This window comes from Corvus kubaryi, unplaced genomic scaffold (assembly GCF_017639235.1).
Source record: "Corvus kubaryi isolate FWS band 111438036 unplaced genomic scaffold, C.kubaryi_AGA036_p1.0 split1-37355, whole genome shotgun sequence".
NCBI classification, from domain to species: domain Eukaryota; kingdom Metazoa; phylum Chordata; class Aves; order Passeriformes; family Corvidae; genus Corvus; species Corvus kubaryi.
In genome coordinates, this window is record NW_024582078.1 from 764,733 (window position 1) to 780,722 (window position 15,990).

General features: G+C 44.5%; 1 long non-coding RNA gene across 1 annotated transcript in view; it reads right to left on the reverse strand.

The window, feature by feature from the left end:
- Positions 1–3,420: 3,420 nt before the first annotated feature.
- LOC121657585 overlaps positions 3,421–15,990 on the reverse strand; it is a 40,289-nt gene continuing 27,719 nt past the window's right edge. The window contains exons 4-6 of the long non-coding RNA XR_006013668.1: positions 7,927–8,179; positions 7,107–7,435; positions 3,421–5,844 (exon numbers count right to left, since the gene is read on the reverse strand). This is a non-coding gene — a long non-coding RNA (uncharacterized LOC121657585). The remainder of the gene's footprint in view (positions 5,845–7,106; positions 7,436–7,926; positions 8,180–15,990) is intronic.

Sequence of the window (15,990 nt, forward strand, 5' to 3'; positions counted from 1 at the left end):
ATAGAGATCTGTGCAGAATAGTGTCACCTTTTCCTTGGATTTACCAAGTAAGGCACTACTAAATTTCCTCTCTAGCATGAAAAGTCTTGGACTAAATTATTATTATTATTATTATTTTCTGATTAACCAGACTTTTGCTCACTCTCACTGTCAGTTACTTGGGCTTCCTTCTGCTTTAAGCAAAGATTTTCTTTCAGACTAAGGAATCACCTTATCCTGCTTTGGTTCCTAATCCCACAGCAGTCCCTCACCCTTCTGCAAGGCCATCCCTCTGGGATTCCCTGTCAGGCCAGCAGCCAGGAGATATCCATGGGCTTGTTAAGTTTTTAAACAAATGCTGAAGTGCAGGAACATCTTCGAGAAGCAAAGGCAAACACCAATGTGGGAATGGCTGCTTTGGTTTCTTCCCTCTGGTTAGTGTTAGACACATGATTACTGTGCCTTTGTCTGGTCCATCTGTTTCCACTTTCCATAAAAAACGCTGGAATATGAAGTTAAACTTGGTGTGTTTTAACCTAGCACTGCAAACAAGGGGTTCCTGGGGTTCCTGGGTGTTCCACTCTCAGACACCCTGGGGGTGTGTCTGGGCAGAGTGGCACAAAGCCCCGACATTGCCTCACAGATATCTGATATTTTCCTTCAGAAAACTCAGATTCACATTCCGGAAAATGTCCTTTGTAGTCTGCAAGGCTGTCTAAACAGAGTATGAAAATAGATGACATCACTTACACAATTTAGGTTTTCTCCATGAAAATGAAAAGCTCCATTCGTGTGAACTCCCCAACAATTGTCAGAGGAGGGAACTTTTCAAATGAAATGCTTCATCTCACTAATTTAGAATAACAAAAACCACAACACTGCTCTGCAAGCTTTGATTTCCCAAACCCATGACGTTTTTTAATTTATTTAGAAGCACGATGGAACAGTTTCATAAATCTCCTGCCACATATACCATCCACTTAGACAATCTGACAGCTTGTTTGCTGGAATATATGAGACACAGAAGGAGCATCACTATATTTATGTGTGCCCAGAAAGGACACAATATTATTTTTAAAAACCAAATAGCAAAAATGGAATGTTTTGCAGTTGGAGGAATGAAATTTCCCGCATTTTGCCTTCCAAGTACAGATTGTTCAAGGTTGTGCCTGCAGCAATCAGGTGTGATTTCTGCCCAAGGAGCTTGGTGAGAGCAGCTGGGACTGGCACTGCTTGGACCAGCACAGCACCATTCCCTCACTTTCTGGGACTGCAGTTTTCCCAGCTATTTCCACAGATCCTGGCTGCCTCCTGGGTCCTGAGGATGCCACAACCTCAGACAGTCCTATAAATCTAGAGGGGGAAGCGATCTGTCTCTCGCTGTAAGCAGAGAGCCCACGAGAACGTCTGTGGGGTTTTACCAGCAAAGCTGCTGAAAAAAGAGCCAAGATGGGATCCCTGACCTTTCCCAGCCCTCCTCCACCCGGATCAGCCCACAGCCTGCTCTGGAAAAGCTTCAGCTCACCCAGGGAGCAAAATTAGAAATCTTCTCCAGGGACACTCTTACTCTCTTGCACCAAACCACTCCTCAGTGCAACGGGGGATGGAAAGCAGGGAAGAGTGAGTTCAGAGAGCGTCTGTCCCTCACTGAGGGTTTCCCACAGCACAGTGGGAATGCCCAGACACGCTCAGGCAGTGTTGAGAGGGAGCTGTCGAGGGGTAGGAGCAGAGCCAAGCCCTGGCCTGTGATTCACAGAGCAAGAAAATCATGTTTGAACTGAGTAACAGCAGCAGTTCCCAAGTGTCCAGATCCTCTCATCCCTGGTGCTCATACAAACCTGACTGGCATTCCAGTAATGGAATCGTTTTTCCAAAAATTTTTGGACTTATGGCTGTTACTTAAGGCTTTTTGAAGGTTTATGATAACTGTGTACAGTTTCTTAGAAAAAAACCCTGGTTATTATAGTCTTGTTTTTATCCTAAGTCACCACAACAAGGTGAAATCAATAATTGTGGAGTATTGCCCAGTAAATTGAAAATCAGATATTCCAATGAACTAAACCCCAGGTATTTGCAATAAACTAAAAATCAGATATTACAAATAACCAGCTGCAGTACACGAATGTTTTTAAGTTCAGGTCACTAATTGTTGGGTTATGATTAGAGTTTTTAAGTGAAACCTACCAGAGAGTTTGTCCAATTTTTGTGACCACCTCCAACTCCTGTCCTGCTTGGGGGACATGTGAGGACTGGGCAGAGCCATAGTGCAGAAGCTGACCCTGCATCAGGCAGAGGGAGAGCAGCTGCTCCCAGGGAGCTCCAGGTGTGTTTTGGATGGGGAAAACACACTCAGCACAAAATTCCTGGAAGGTTTGGCAACTGCTGCCCCACAAACACAGAGGTGCTGGTGTTATTTCAGCAGATTTCCAGCCTCCACACTGTGAGCATCTCTTTTGTGTGCTCCTAAACCTCTTCTGCTGGTGCTGCCACACCCACTGAGGGCTGGTGTTGGCCTTGACAAGCACCAGTCCTGCTGGCTGCTGGGGGCAGTGATGGCAGAACCATGGAATCGTGGAATCATTTCGGTTGGAAAAGCCCTCTAAGATCATGGAGTCCAACCATTAATGCAGCGCTGCCAAGGCCACCACTAACCCCTGTTCCCAAGTGCCACATCCCCACTCTTTCCAAGCACTTCCAGGGGTGATGCCCTGGGCAGCCCAGTCCAGTCCAGTTGGCAACTCTTTCAGTGGAGAATTTTTCCCCAATATCCACCCTGAGCCTCCCCTGGCCCAGCCTGAGGCCGTTCCCTCTCCTCCTGTCCCTGTTCCCTGCGAGCAGAGCCCGACCCCCCCGGCTGCCCCCTCCTGTCAGGGACTTGTGCAGGGCCACAAGGTCCCCCCTGAGCCTCCTTTGCTCCAGCCTGAGCCCCTTTCCAGCTCCCTCAGCTGCTCCTCACCAGACTCATGCTCTATTATGTGCACAGAAATCTGAAATTGTAGGATTTTCCTGCAGGAATGTGGGAAGACACAGGACAAAAGCCACAATGCCCAGTGGCTCCCAGCTCACCCCAGGAGGGAACAGCCTGGGCTCAAAGAGCTCAGCAAGGCCATGCCATGAGTCTGCTCTGGGCTGTGACCCCACACAAGTAATAAGATTTTTCCTGAAATAATTATAAAATGTCTCCAACTGTAAGGGACCCATAAGGATCATCGTGTCCAACTCCCTGTTCCATGCAGGAATCCCTAAAACTAAGCCATAGGACTAACAGCCTCACCCAGAAATACATATATAGAAATAGAAATAGAAATAGAAATAGAAATAGAAACAGAAATAGAAATAGAAATAGAAATAGAAACAGAAACAGAAATAGAAATAGAAATAGAAATATATATAAATATATAAAAATATACATAACATAAAGTGTTTTGCAACATGTATATTATAATATACTGTATTATATACGTAACACGTTACAGAATACATAAATGCCATCACCAGAAACCTCACAGGATGTGAAAATTACCCTCTCAGCTTTATAAATCCTTGTATTACGGTAACTATCCACTTTTTTTCTGTACCCTTTTACTGGTTTTTGTGCTTACACTGAGATCTAAGGTACGTCAGCTTGGCAACTGCTTTAAGTGCAGCATTTGTCCAGAACTGGAGTATAAAAGCCATGTACAGTAAATAACCAACATAAAAGCAGGTTTCCCTCCTCCACTCAACTCTCTGTACAGGCAACAAAGAAAGAGTGGAAAGAAAATGTCCACTTCCAGCTGTCTTGCTCAATGTAAAAACTGCAAAACTCAAAGTTTGGCTTCCTTTTCCAAGAAATTCCATATTACACGGTGGCAGGTAAATGTAACAAATATTTAGCACGAGGTGACTTCACACAAGCAGTGAATCAGATCAAACGTTTTAATTAAATATCTTCCCTCCTACAACCATCTAAAGGGCATGGAAGTGTGTAAGATTAGGACACACATGTATTAAAGGGCTCCAGAGTATTCTGTCTTCCTCCGGAAAGTTGCATTTTAGGGGTTTTTCAAGTCAGAAGTCAGCACTGGTCCTCCCTGGGTTTCCTTCCCAGGAATGTGTTCATTTCCCCCCGAATCTACAGAAATTTCCCACGTTCACAACATTCTGCAGCAACGGGAAGAGCAGTCATCCATCCTCTTTTCTGAGAGTGGATTTTGTTGCCCCCTGCTTCCCATGCTGTAAAAGCACACAGCATCACCTTTGCCACGGCTCTCAGGACTCAGTTCCATCAAATCCCTCCCATTTCCCACATTATTTTACTCTTTTCCCCCATTATTTTTCTCCTTTTCTCCATTATTTTGCTGCTTTCCAGACTAGAGCATTCTTCTACTTCTGCATTAAAAACACCTGCACCCCCTTCACCGTCCTTCTCACCCTTCTTTAAACCTTTCCCAGTTCCACTCCCCTCCCCCTGGAGCAGTGGAATAACTGCACACATGTGCCCAGGGAATTTTCATAGTGACAGAATTCTGTCTGCAGGTCACCTCACATCACAGACTAATTAAAAAAAATCTTCCAAAGGTATTTTTCCTGACTCTGAACAGTCAGCTCAGAGCCAATTATTCTTAGTGCAAAATTAGGTTTTTGAGGGGGTTTTTGTTGGTTTTTAAAAAAAAATGTAATCCTGGTGCGTCACTTCACATACCTACACTGACCTTTACCTTTCACTCCATTTGACTGAAAATGTAATGTAATAACATCCTCCTGCAGTCCCTCAGGGAGTTTGAAGAGCAAAGCCCACCATGAAGATGGAGTCTCCTTGCTACTTTCCCATTCCTAATCACTTCTGAGTACCACGAGCCTGGGTTCAGACCCCAGGTTCTCCTGGAAATCAGCTCTTTAATCCCTTCTTTCTTCCTACTTTCTAAAAGATCCATTTCCTTGCATAAGGACTTTCCTCTCCTGGACCACAACAGCGCAGCAGTGTCAGCACAGAACTTGCCTTTCTGAAATGCATCATTATGATTTTGAGATTGTTTCAGGGTAGAGAATTTTATGGTTTTATTTGGTTCCATTTAAGTGAAACCACTTAAGGAGTGGAAGCATTTTAGGAGGCTCAGATCTGGCTCTGCACAACTCCCTGACAGGAGGGTGCAGCCAGGTGGGGGTCGGGCTCTGCTCCCAGGGAACAGGGACAGGAGGAGAGGAAATGGCGAGGGAAGGTTCAGGATGGATGTTGGGGAATATTTCTGCACTGAAAGGGTTGTCCAGCCCTGGCACAGCTGCCCAGGGCAGTGGAGGAATCACCATCCCTGGGGGGATTTAAAAGCCGTGTGGATGTGACGCTTGGGGATGTGGATTAGTGGTGGCCTTGGCAGTGCTGGGTTGCTGAGGATGAGGAATTCCAGGCACGATGAAGAGGAGGGTAAGAGGGGAGTGCTCTCTCAACCCAGATTTGTTGTAGTTTCAATTTATACAATTCCTTACAGAACTTCTGTTTGACCACTTTAACAAGAGGGACATCACTGCTGTCTGTGGTTTGAGTTTGCAGAACAGCATTAAATATTTATATCCATGCAGGTACAGTTCACCTGTCACCAGAATAAGATCCGTTCATGGAGACATCACACCAAGGACAAGTGAAATTGTATTTGAAGGTCCCCTAAAACAAGAAATAAAACCATACCTTAGCAATAGATGGCTTTGTTACTACTAGAACAAGCAGTAAATGTCCCTGATAGAGTCAGGGAGACTAAGGAATCATTTTTCCTGAAGGTAACCGGTTTCACAGATGATTCTGTCAGTTGTCCGTAACTGGAAACTAACGGGGTCTGCTCAGAGAAAACCACTTGGATTTCCACACAGCCTGGGACTGTAGCTGATGTTCTGTGGTGGAGGGGAAGAGGAAAGGAAGGGGAAGAGAGGAGAACAACAGGACAGGACTATGAAGAGGAATTGTGGAGCTCCTCCGCCTTAGCTTCTTTAAGATTTTGTCAGGAGAACAATGCATAACAATTATCAACTTCAATTCTATGCTATAATTTCACACATTTTTATAAGGCAGTTAAATCATTAAACAACTAGATTAATAAAAAATAGTGATACCAAAATTTAACAGTGTTGTCAATAATTTCCAGAACATTTTGTCTCTCAGCTGATGTAAATAATCATAGTTTACTGAATCCTAGAATGTCATCACGTTAAATCTTTCCATACAACTTTAAATCAATGATGGAAACACGGAAGTTTTCCGTGGTTGATCTCAGCTGTGGAATTCTGAACCATGTGTTGGAGATGGAATATACCAAAACACACAGGGAATGAGGCCCTCGGAGCAGGGATTGTGCCCCTTCCATTCAGAGCCCATGGCTCAGTGTCCCACGGGGCTAAACCTTTCCAAGTCTGCTGCATCTCCAGGGAATTCATTCACTTGGAAATAAAAGAGCAGGATGACAGCTGATGGGAGTGCAGTAGATACACAGAGGTTTTTCCACATCACTGTTTTAAATTTGGGTGACTGAATTTCGCCCTCTGATTTCTGCACTTGGAGTCTGGCTCTGTCTGTAGAAGTCTTTGAATACAAGAGGCCATGTACAAATGTCACCTTTTATCTGGGCTGGATGGGAGGTGATATTTTTGGCAGCATTAAGGTTTTTTTCTAGAATTTCTTTATGTCCCAGATTCCTCAGTATTTATTTTATAGTTCTGTGTCCATGTCCTCTGGGAGCCTTGGTCTGAGAACTTTCTGCCGTGGTTTTGGTCGGTATTTGAATGAACATTCAGCTCCCTTCTTGTGTCATGGAGTCACGTTTCCCCCCTCCCAGGACTGAAGTTTGGGTTTCTTTACCCTTCTTTGGAGAACTTATTGTCTGACATTAATTCCCTGAGGCTACAGATGAACCACACATATTTGAAGTCTAAAGTTTGAAATCAAATGGGAAATAAAGGTGAAAAAAGAGACTATCTGATAATAAAAATTATATTGATCATCTGGCAATATTTCAGGGGCCACAATTTGTTCTCATCTCCTAGTGGCAGTCAGTGAATCTCAGTTTTCTTTCCCAAGGAATGACTATAGGGAATTATTTGTAAGTGCTAGATGGTTAAAATGTCATCATACCAAATAATTATTATAATTTCAAACTTACCAGTCTATTAAAAGTTGAACCTGGTGATCTGCTACTCTGCAGTTTAATTTTGCAGAAGGAAAGTCACTGTTCCTCAGGATACTGACTCCTCAGAAATGACTGGACTTGGCTTTTCCTTGCTGAGTTCAAGCTTTAACCTGCAGTGATCAGCCTTTGTTTCTCAACCAGGAAGACGCTGCAGAATTCCCTTCACTCAGCACCTTGTGCCAACAAGCAGCCAAACTTCAGAGTCTCCAGAAAAAGGAAGAAAAGCCCACACTTGGTGTGTCTGGAGGGCTGCAGGCCATAGAACCACGATAAAAAGATGGAAAAGAAATAGATTCCAGGACCTGTGATAATAACCAGGCGTTTACATGTCAGTCTAAACAGTTTTGAAGAGCCACAGGTGAACTCTAGACCACTGACTTCTCCTTTTCCTCAGAGAAAACATCCAAGGAAAACCAGGGAGTGCTGTACATCAGGATTCTATCCTTAACTTCATAGAGTCACAGAATATCCTGAGCAGGATATTCCCCCTGGGAAGGGACCCACAAGGATCATCGAGTCCAACTCAGGACACCCCCAAATCCCACCCTGGGCATCCCTGGCAGCGCTGTCCAAACGCTCCTGGAGCTCTGGCAGCCTTGGGGCCAGGGCCATTCCCTGGGGAGCCTGGGCAGTGCCCAGCACCCTCTGGGAGAAGAATCCCTTAAATTGCTCTGACTGCATCTGAAATTCCTGCGCGTTTTCCACTGCTGACTGTTCTCACTTCTAAGATTTTCGAGGGACAGTTGAATACCGAGAAACGGGATTGCAATTGTGATGAAAATAAAAGCAGTACCTTCCAAACAGCTCTGGAACAGATGCTGATCTTTGCCTTGAGGTTAACGGGGCTGTGTTCGGCATCTGCTGGTGAGTCACCAGGGCAGAGATTAGAACAGTTGTGTTTGTGTTTAGATTATCTGCTGTAAACGCATCCGGGTGACTGTCCTGGGATTAATTTGATGAAGGCTGACATTTGTGTACTATCACCTCATTGTTATCTGGTCCTCACAGGCTTTGCTGGCAGTTCCATCACTACCTCCCCCATTCAGCTGAGGAAGGAGAATAAGAAAGTGGAAAAGGTCAGATGTCTGAAGTGATCTTCACCATGTGCTAACATTTACATCACAAAAATTAACGGAATCACTGCAACCCCAAGATCGAAGGACAAAAGCTCTCTCTCCTTTGGGGTGCAACCACCTTCTCACCCAGAATTTGTGTCTGATTCTTCTCCCAACTGTGTAAGACAGTAACAGAACAAGGGAGAACAGTTTTAAACTAAAAGAGGAAGATTTAGATCATATATTAGGAAGAAATTGTTCCCTGTGAGGGTGGGGAGGCCCTGGCACAGGGTGCCCAGAGCAGCTGTGGCCACCCCTGGATCCCTGGAAGTGCCCAAGGCCAGGTTGGATGGGGCTTGGAGCAGCCTGGGACAGTGGAAGGTGTCCCTGCCCACGGCAAGGGTGGGATTGGATGAGCTTTGAGGTCCCTTCCAACCCAAACCATTCTGGGATTCCACGATTCTGTGATTCTATGATAAGATTTATTTCCAACCCCCCAGTTTGTTGCTAAAGTTTGCTGAGACACTGGTTTTTACCTCTCTTGCTGGAACTGTTGCACCACATTCCAAACACCTGCTCTTTCCACAGTGAGAAATGTTCCAGCAGAGAAACATCTGGAGGAACCAATGGTTCCATCCATTGGCAGGGATGCCTCCCACTAGACCAGGTGGGATTTGGGGTGCTGGAGAGCACAGCCTGAGGAATCAATGCACAGCTGGAATTCCTGATATAAACACATTTTCATCTGAAGCTGAAGCTAGAGAAATGCTCCAGCTCAGCACATCTCTACCCAGTACAAAAGAGCCCCAAATGCCAGGAAGCTCTTCTCAGAGAACATGGGGGAAGTCCCATCTGAGAACTCTCCCAAAGAGGCCTTTGGACTCTGCTGGTGCCACAGGGAGCTGCTCACTTCAGAGTCAGCTTGTGAAACTCAGAATCTGAATTATCTCTCTTTGCTGTTTCTTTCCTATAAAAGTTCCCAGTGGGACCCATTGGCTTTAACCACCAACATGAGCAGCCACTTTCCAGGGGCACTAATTATCACTTCATTCCACTGTTTTACGAGGCAAAACAAAGAATCTGAGGGGGAAAGAAAAGCAGTTTATGAAGTTCACAACAATAAGTTTTAATATAATGCATTATTTTCTCCTCATTTGGTTCTAGAGAGGACAATGTGGTTCCAGGAATGCTTGGGCCAAAAGTTTCAGTGTCACTGAAAGCCTAATCCTTAGAAAACATTGAAAGATGAACTTTGACTGTATAGAACTTTAAATAAAAATAGCATTTTTACTAATGTATTCTTCCCAAGTGCCTGCTTCTTCCTAGCATGTTTCCCATCCCAATACTGTTTTTGCAGCTGGCAAATGACACTGCCAGTGAGTCTTTATGTTCAATGTTATTTAATATATTCCCATCAGAAAGCTATTTTTACTGTACAATTTCAATATCTTCTTGAAGTGTCTTGCATGCAATGTTCATATTTTAATTTACATTTTTTTCCCATAGGATAAGTAAATAGAGATTCAAACAACAATATTGAACCAATTTAGGTTTGTTTGCTGAGAGAAGGGATCTTATAGAATGGAAAATTGCTTTGTTTTACTGAAAATAAAAGGAAAAATGCAACTTTTTCAGGCAGTTATCCTGGAGATAATGGATACACCACCATCCTAATGGGACATTTGCATTTCGTTTTGTAGGTTTGGGGAAATAACATGGTCAATAATCATAAATGGTGGGATGAAATGTTCTCAAAATCCTGTCCCATTCATAGAACAACCACTTTGACAGGTACGACCTTCAGCCTGAGGGAAACACCAGCCTGGCCCAGGGCTCAGGACCATCTTGTTTGGGGTTTGAGGAGCAGATATCACTTACACAGGTTTGCCCAGGACAGATCTCGTCACACTGAGATACACAGTTCCTTCCTGCTGTACTCTACTGTGTAATAATAATAATTAATGCACATCCTCTGATCCTTCTCTTGGACTGAGAAAATTTTTATTCACACACAACTGGTATAAAAATACTGTGACCTCTTTAACAATCTTCAAGCCAATACTTTTTGCTGAATTGGAAAAATAATCTTATGTGGCTACAGAAATAATGTTTGTGTTTTATCAGTGCTGTTCCCGCCAAAGGCTGGATTATCTGTTTCACATCCATTTAAACACAGGAAGGTTATAACGGGGCAGACAGCAATCTGGGCTTTATTGGCTGGGAAAACTGACCTCATAAATCTGATTTGATACATCTGTCCTTTGGGCTGTCTGCATGTATGCCCATGCATCCAGTTGGCCATGTGCCTGCTCAGTGGTGGATCAGCTTCTGTGGCTACTGCTCAGAGGATTTTCCATCTCCCCCTCCGTGCTACTAAAATAAATACACTGAGGGAAGTGCAGAAAGGAAGATGTGTTTATGGGTGCTTGGAGGTGCTGAAGAGAGACAAGATATTCTAGGAGGAATGCTCAGGAAAACATTCAAACCACCCAGAGCAATGTTGATTCTCCAGTTCTGGCAGCAAACAGGGAGGTCACCCCCACTGGCACAGGGTGCCCAGAGCAGCTGAGGCTGCCCCAGCCCTGGCAGTGTCCAAGACTAGGATGGATGGGGTTTGGAGCAACCTGGGACAGTGAAAAGTGTCCCTGCCCATGGCAGGGGGTGAAACTGGATGAGCTTTATGGTCCTTCCAACCCAAACCAGTCTGGGATTCTCCCTGATTCTGTGATTCCCTGTGAGGACACAGGAGAGTGGGAATGCTGCCCATCCTTACACAAGGCTGCAGGTCAGCCTGCATCCCAAATATCAACTCCCACATCAACACCAAAAGCTTGTGCCTGCCACCTGAACAACACATTCCAAACTTGCTCTTTCCACAGTGGTGTATGCTCCGGCAGAGACACAGCTGGAGGAACCATGGAATTATTTGGGTTGGAAGGGACCTTAAAGCCCAAAGTTGCATTTACATCACCCCTCCCACATCAACACCAGAACATTGGTATCTGCCACCAGGACACAGCTCAAAATGCCAAATTTCCAGTGAGACCAAGTTCTGAGCAGGGACTGAGGGATCAGAACCAGTCCTGTGTAACCCCAAACCAGGTGTTCCAACAATCATTCCAGGTGCACGGATGTGCTGAACTGCCTTTCCTGCAGTGAAGTGTTCCAGTGAAATGTTTCCATCACCAGAGACCTGGGGGGTGGTGCTGTGCAGCACGGTGCAGATGCCTTGCAGTGAGTTATCTGAAGGAAACCACCAACAATCCTTTTTCCCTCCTGTGTCCCATCCATTCCATGAGTTAGGACCCTCCATTCAGGCTTACACAGTTTTCCACCAGCAAACCAATCTAGTATTTCTAGTGAGTAAAAGAGAAAGAATAAAAAAGAATATATTTTCCCCTTTACCTTTGTCTATTTCAATAAAGGTCCAGGTACCAATCATAGAATTGTTAAGGTTGGAAAAGGTCATAATTGGCAGTTTTTGAAACAGCTCATACGAGGCCAAGAATGTGTTTGCTCCTTTCTGTTCTCTTCCCCTGGTCTCAAGGACCTTGATGTAAAGCTTCAGAAGTGCTGCTATTATGTTCTACATAAAAAGTGAAATGTATGATAGAAGTAGGAACAAATTAAAAATTAAATATTGTCATTTTAGAACATTTCCCTCCTGCCTTAGGTTTTCTTTTTTGATAGACCCACATGTAATTTCAGGATTGATAAACTTTTCTGTTCCAAATGTCTGATTTAGTTGCTAGATGCAAGAACAGCAGCAACATATATTAAAAAATATTTTAAAATTATAAATATGTGTAAACCCTAAGCAGCCTGGTTTGGAATCTGTACTGATTTCTGCTTGTTCCAGGCTCTGTTGTTTAACTTCATAGTGGGAGAGCAGAGGATTAAACCCCAGATTAGCCTCCATTCTCTGGGTGGATTTGGCAGTCCAGCTGTTTAGAAGGAAAGCGAAGAGGAATAGGCTCAGGCTATTGATCCAATTTTCTGCTCTGTGCTGAGAGGACACAGCAGCCTGGGCAGATTTTAGAACGACTCCACTTCCCAACAGTTCTTCTCACAGTGCAGGATAAGATAAGAAGATCATGGGAACAGCAGCTGATAGACTAATCCACCCATTCATTTCTCCTCCCTGCTTACGCCTTGTGTTTTAATTGAATTTTGTGGTTCAGTGTTGCTTTCAGCCCGTGCTTTCCGAGTCAACCAGAGTATAAAGCAAAGCAATGGGAAAAATCAAATTCTTGAATTTTGTCCAAATGGAATTGGACAAAAATAGACTCAAAGATTCTCATTGCAAATTGGACTCTGGAATGAAGGTTGTGTTGGGGGTTTTTTTGTTGTTCTGGTTTGGGTTTTTCTCCTTTTCACTCAGCTCTTGCTTGCAACAAGGCCAATGTGAAAAGGAGAATGCTGGGAAAGAGACATTTTCTTGTTCCCAGCAAGCAGGTTAAAAAATTAAGGGAGCTGGAGGTTTTGAAGAACTCACTTTTGACACAGAAGTCACAGAAGAAACTTCGCAGACAGGGACAAGTTGCTGTCAGTCACCTCTTACACAAATACTTCCTTTGCCAGCCGTGCTCCAGCTCGGTTTGCTGGCTCTCATCAATGCTCTAAGTGCTAATAATTTAACTGCTGGACATCCAAAGGCATCACAGTGTTGAACATAATTCTAAAAGAAAGGGAGTAATTTAAAAATAGAGATAAACAGATCACTTCCACTGCAGCACTGGGCAGTCTTTCCATGCCCTGCCTTCCCTGTGCTTCAGGCAATGTACAGAGTTTTCCACCACCTTGAGAACAACTCCTGGATCCCTCTTTCTTTCTGCTTTACCTGGGCACTTAAGAACTTAGGAGATAAGATTTACAAACACAGGTGATGATTTGTTTGATCATTTACAGCCAAGATTATGGATGGTAATTTCAATATCTCCTTATTCCCCAGCATCCCAAGCAAACTGCAGGGAATGGATGCCTCTTCCTCATTAGCAGAGCTGTCTCAAAGCCTGGTTCCAGTCCCAAAGGACACTGTGATGTGATCAAGTGGCAGAGGAACTAACAGGCCACGTGTAAACAGAAAATCCAGGATGGAAAGAAGAAAAGCACATGCACAACACAGCTTTTCCCACTGACCACAATGTTGTAAAATGTTCCACTAAAGAGCTGCACTCATAAAATTAGGATTAGACCCAAAGAATAAGGGAGGCACTCTTTGAATATCCTGTAAGTTCTCCTGGACATCCAGAACTCCTGAGTAGTTGTTCTTTACAGGAAAACATAAAGCATATGTATTACCTGAGATTTCCAAGTGGGACTTCTGCTCTTAATGTAGTAACACTTAGAATTCCCAGGTTAATTCCCAAGCAGAATTACTTTACCCACGTGACAGCTTGCATTTGGAATGACCCAGATTTTGGAAAGGCTTATGGAGTGACAAATGCAACGTAAAATTGTCTTTGCTTTCCTGAAAAGAACAGGAAGGAGAGAACAACCCAAAATACCGACTGTCCCTCTGCATAATGAAGAACAGTTTTAGGACATAACGTGGTTCTGTGCTTCCAAGGAATCCCACTACAGCAAGGAGAAGCGTGCCAAGACACAGCAGCGTGGCAGGAGCTCCTGCAGAGCCAAGCCTTCAGCAGATCATGGACAGTCAGGCAGGAGCCAGGCGTGATGCTCCCCATGAGGAGCTGCATGTCCCCATGGTGTCACCAACAGCAGTGCCAGGCTCCCAGAGCTCAGGGACATGGACACGAGGGAGAGCCTCGAGAAACACTGATCAGCTGGCACCATCCAAACTCCTTTTTATGGCAATGACTGCTCCAGTATTATCTTTTTCATGTTTGGAAAGAGGACATGGCCTACGCCTTGCACTAAGGAAAGAAGGAATAGTATTGATATCCAGGTTAGAAGCAGTAACTGGTTTGGGGATCAGAACCCCAGTTAGTCCTGGTTTGGGGATCAGAACCCCAGTCAGTAACTGGTTTGGTCTAAGTGGAGCTTTTCCTGCCATCCATAACCTGGGCTCAAGGTGAGCTGGCCAAAACCTTCCCCTCTCCCCCTGCTTCCAGAACATTCTGTACTTCCCAGTCCTGAGGCAGTGCTGGAAGGTCATTAACCCATTGATTCCAGGCATGAACCACTGCAAATCCCACAGTGCCAATCCATCCCCTCCATCCATGGGCTTCCATTCTTCAAGAGCACAGAGTGAGTTTGTTTGCTACACGACTGCATTATATAAAGCTGCTGCTGGCAATATCAAAACATATTAAAAGTTTAACTAAGACAATGTGTTTGAGAAGAATTTGCTTTCTTTGGAGCTGGAATGTCCCCATAAAAAGGCATGATCTGTACGAGAGAGAGCTGTCCAATGATCTGCAAACACTGTGTTGTGTCCCGGAGTAAACCCTGCTTTCCTCGAACCCAAATAGGTTTGGATTCCCTCTGTGCATGCAAAGAGCACTTTCAGCTCGTGCTGCAGCTGCATGTTTTCAACCTGCATTTGGGGGGGTGGCTGATTTTCACAGGTGGGCTTCCATGTCACAGTATTGCAGGTCTAGTGACAATGCCACAGAGCCTCTTCAGGACACCCTGGGAGGGAGGTGTGAAAGTGTCCCTGAAAAGCAAAGCTGTTCCTGTTTGCAAGGTTTGATCCACTACAGTGGTTTGGCAAAACCCATAAAAATCTATTTTCCTTATCTCAGAATTCTCCCTTTTCCTACAAGCCCATTGAAAACACTATTGTTCTGTTGGAAACACTACTATTTATACAGATCTGTGCCGTGGGTTCCTGCTGGTTCCTCGTGCCTCCTCCCCACCTCACCTGGCCTCTCACCACCTCATCTCTGTAGCATCCCACATCTCTGCTCCAACTGTTCCACTAGTTCTCCTTAAAGCTTTGTATTCCCCAGGCTCCCCCACCTCCTTGTGGTCCCACGTCAGCTCACAGGGCAAGGACATCCAGGATACATAAAAGTGAGTTGCTTGAGAGCTTCACTTCACTGCTGATAATTGAGGGATTTTATTCTGCAGACTATTTACCCGGCAATCCAGAGGTGGAAATCACGGTGAGGACGAGACGAAGTCTGCGATATTGAAATAAAAACCTGGCAGATGAGTGTGACAGCCCTACCAGGGATTCACTCCATGCCTAGTTTTCCTCATAGCAAAACTGAAAAGCTTTGTTTTCATTCAGTTTTCAATTCAGAATAATTCTCACAGGGAGAACTTTGCCTTTTCCTGCAGAGCAACTGAACGCACAGGTTCACTCCCACACTGGCTTGGCCCAAACGTAGTTCTGGCCTGGAGTTCTGCCTCCAGCAGAGCCCAGAAGTGTAGAAAACAAGTGTAAGAAACAGGGCAAGTGCAAAGCAATTCACTTGTGGATGTGCCCTCCCAGTTTACTGCCTTTTTTAGTAGTAAAAACAAGTTGTAACATTGGCAGGGAGTCCCAGTGTTTTACACTTTCATTATCTCTATTGTTATACAATACAGAGCTCAGGTCCTGGAAGATGAGTATGATGTTAAATACTTCTAGAGCTTTGCTTTAAATGTGATCATTTGAACTTCTTTTCAACCTTCTCCAAAGCCTCATTAAGATTTATCAATAAAGATAAGCAGATACTGGACAGAGAGATGATGAAGGGCAAGTCCATCCTTTGCGTCTCTGGTGTCAGTGCAGGGTCCGTCCAACTGGGCACTTTTTTTCAGCTCCTTTAAAATGTCCCATCCCCACCAGAATCATAAAATCATGGAACAGTTTGGGTTGGAAGGGACCTTAAAGCTCATCTCGTTCC